Below are 3,794 nucleotides of genomic sequence, written 5' to 3' on the forward strand. Positions count from 1 at the left end.
TTTCCCCTAGGGGACAATAAAGTAAATTTTATTCTATTCTATCTGAATAATGTTTAAATGATTCATTTCAAATGTTTAGAATCCATCACTAAATTAAGGGCAAACCAATTCTCATTATGCAATAACACTGAGATGGCATTGAAGTTGCATTGAACTGCGTATTCTTGATAAGTTCCACTTTTGTGCATTTGTTGCACAACTTAAGACACAACTTATAAGAAACATGGGCGTGTGCGGGATCTTAGTCATTCATTCTCAGTGGCAGGGAGGCACAGTTGACAGTGTGCAGCAGTTTGCTTTGAAAATTATAAAATATGGTTTACTAAACTTGCATTTAAATTTTTTATTAAACTTCTTATAGTATAATTATTTTAGAAATTATACATGACTGATATTTTCGGAATAAACCTTTAAAAGAAATTCCCACATACCCGTTGCAGTAATCCAAAATACCACCATTTGAAAAACACTGCCCTAACCCACTAGCTGGCCCCTCTTAACCTGGTGAGTATTTGATTCATACACTGTAAGATGCATGATAATGCTGCTAAAGAGGCCTAAAAGTCAAAGGAAAGACTGCTGACATGTAACACAGCACACTGATGCTGTAGGAATGTAATCAGTAAAAACTACCTTCACACACACAAAATGAGACTGGGGACATTTTGCTTTTTCTTGTACAGTTATTGTCTGTTCATGGACTCACATTAAGCTGAGAACCTTCACAGTCACAACAAGCAGCTGCCACACATCCTAGACTCAGCAGTGATCACAGTAAGCTTCACAATGCAGTAATCTGTAGTGGACAGTCAACCCATCTGCACATACAGATTCTCCTCATTAGCTGTTTTGTGTGTAGTCAAGGCTCAATATGTTTTAGATTTTTTTATTTATTGCCTTTATTCTTATTAAAGATTAGTGGTCCCACTTTAAAGAACATTTGTAAAAGAATAGAACTGTGTTAAGACTCAGACCAACTGCAATGGCAGCACATGTAGAAGCAGCAGTCAGTAGCTCCCTAAAACATCACTACATTTTTTTTTCCACCTTTATTACTGAAGCCTTATTCATTTTATTAATGTTTTTTTAAAGTAGTCTTAAGGTAACTATATCTATATTTCATTCTACAACTGTTCATTGTAAATGACAATAAAATAACCATGAATGCTTGAATATTTAAAGACCTGGTTCTTGATAATAATTAACTGTACATTATTAATAGTCACATTGTTTTTTATCAGTATAATGAATGGTTAATAATCAACATTAAATATTATAATATGAAATTAATGATTGCTTTTTGTAACTACAAACAAAATACCTTTTTCACAGCAAAATTTATCTCAACATGAAATAGTAGGTAACAGGCGCTACCAATGAAACTAGTTAAGATTTCATTCAGGTCACACAGAGTCAGGGTTTGCTCACTAACAAGGCTCTGCTACACTCAATGGAACAAAACCTTAATTAGCATCATTGGTAACACCTGTATTAACCCTATTTCATGTTAAAATGGCTGCTGTGAAAATGGTCTATTTGTAGTTAAAAAAAAACAGCAGCCAATCATTTATATAGTTTCACAATAATGTACAGTTAATTATTGCCAAGAAGCAGGTCTTTAAATATGAGTCTTAACACATCTTATTGTTGCTTATTTTCAGTTGAGGCTAATAGTATATTGGCCATATACTGCAGGCAGCACATCGGGTGCCAGAAGAGTTAGACAACAGGGAAGTTCATTCACTGTCATTTTATTTTATTCAGACGTTAATCTAAGCTTCATTAGAACTCAGATTAACTCAAATTGAATGTTTTAAATTTCCAACTACAGTTCTCCCAAGGTTGGGAAGATAAAGGTACAGTATGTTAACTCTTAGAGAAATGGATCTGGTTCTTTCCCTGAAGTTTTTGAATGTCTCAAAGCAACATAAGGCAAAAGAAAAATACTTTTTTAGACATTAAGACACGTTAGTAACCATGTAACTGTATAAACTTGTTTATTCTTAAAGTTGCAGTAGGTAACTTTAATAAAAATATCTGGTTCCTCTGGCTCCTCCTAGAGCTCCTAATGGCATTTGTAAGTATCCACCGGGCCTGAATGAAAACAACCAATCAGAGCTGAGAGAGATGGTTGATTGTTGTGTCTCATTATCTTTGTCTTATCTTAGTCAAATATCAATGCTGGAAATGAGACTCAACAATCAACTATCTTCAAGCTACCAACCCATAGTGTCTTTCTCTCTCTCTTAGATCCGATTGGTTGTTTTTTGTTCAGGCCCGGTGGATTCTTGCAAATACCATTAGGAGCTCTAGGAGGAGCCAGAGGAACCTGATTATCTCACAGTTTTCACAGATATAGTGAAAGTTTCAGTAAATATGACAAAGTTATTTTTATAAAAATGACCTACTGCAGCTTTAAGTATTTTTGGGACATGTTAAGAATCAACCTAAAGAGAACAAGTTGTTGCATGGTTGTAATGACTCGATCACAACACTGTTTAAACCCCATGCAGATGGTTTAGAACTCACCAAGCAGTAAACAAATGTACCCAGTGAGAGCATTTCCTTTTTTTGGTTATGTAGTTGACATGTAAAATGTGTGTGTCCTGGCAAAGTAAAGAGACACAGTTAAGAATGTGTGCTGTCTTGTTACAAAGGTCCTTTGGCTAACTGTATATGCTAATCAGTTGCAGATACTAACAGTTCATATAGACTGAATTTTACCCAACGAGACTGTAAAGTTAGTGGCTGCTTCTTCCTCCATCACTGTTTTTGAAACATTTTTCACAGCAGCTATTTTGACATGAAGTAGTAGGGTAAACACAGGTTTTACCAATGATACTAATTAAGGTTTCCATTCAGGTCAAACAGTCAGGGTTCTGCTACACTAAATGGAACCCTAATTAGTGCCACTGGTAACCCCTGTGTTTACCCTACTATTTCATGTCTACTGTGAAAAAGGTCCATAAAAGATCCCTAAAAATTATATAATCAAAATCTTGTGAAAAAGGTGATTTTTAGATTTTTATGGGTAGTGTTCATTAGCACCAGAAGCTATCAGCGTGGACAAAATAGTCCCACATTTAACCAACTTAAACAGGCACAGCATCTGCAGGGACTGACTGACTGCAATCTGTGTAGCCGTTATGGAAGGACACGTGAGGGTGGTGCAAAGTGAACAGAAGAACCAGATACTTATTTGTCAGTTTAGTTCCCATTTTCCCCCCCAGACAGACCCCAGCAACATCATGTCAGACACATACAAAGGGTAGCACGGTCCAGTCGATCTGCCAATTTCATTCTTGGACGTACATGAGGCTTACAGAGGTACATACAAGTAGTTACACACACTGATAATGTTGTCGAAGTGCAGTGAGGAGAATGTGCTTCCATACCGTCCCGCTACAGCATTAACAAACTTAGAGAATGCAAATTGATTACCTTTTTTTTTTTTTGCAGCTTAACTGTATCGCATCCATCTGCACAGGCACACAGACATGTACTCACACACGCAGACACAAGCACTCGCTCTCGTCGCTTCAGCCCCATCGCGCCCCCCGCCCCCTCCCTAATGTTCACAAAGCGCGTCTAAAATCAAATTATAGATCTCCCCTAGACAAACCCCACACATTCCATTGGAATTCACGTAGGTTTTATCAATCTTCCACACCTTTTTTCCTCCGATAATCCAAGTCTGACCTTCCTGCACACAACCTCAACTTTGTGTACTTTTAAGCGTGTAACCCCCCCCACACCCCACCCCAACCCACCCAGTCTCCCCGTTCCCTTACCAT

The 3,794-nt window shown here is 37.3% G+C and overlaps 1 protein-coding gene across 1 annotated transcript in view; it reads left to right on the forward strand.

The window, feature by feature from the left end:
* zgc:158403 (tetratricopeptide repeat protein 39A) overlaps nucleotides 1-3,794 on the forward strand; it is a gene marked incomplete at its 5' end in the record, with an annotated part of 767,589 nt that overhangs the window by 197,731 nt on the left and 566,064 nt on the right.

This window comes from Morone saxatilis, unplaced genomic scaffold (assembly GCF_004916995.1).
Source record: "Morone saxatilis isolate NCDOM2014 unplaced genomic scaffold, NCSU_SB_2.0 Contig14, whole genome shotgun sequence".
Classification (NCBI taxonomy): Eukaryota; Metazoa; Chordata; class Actinopteri; family Moronidae; genus Morone; species Morone saxatilis.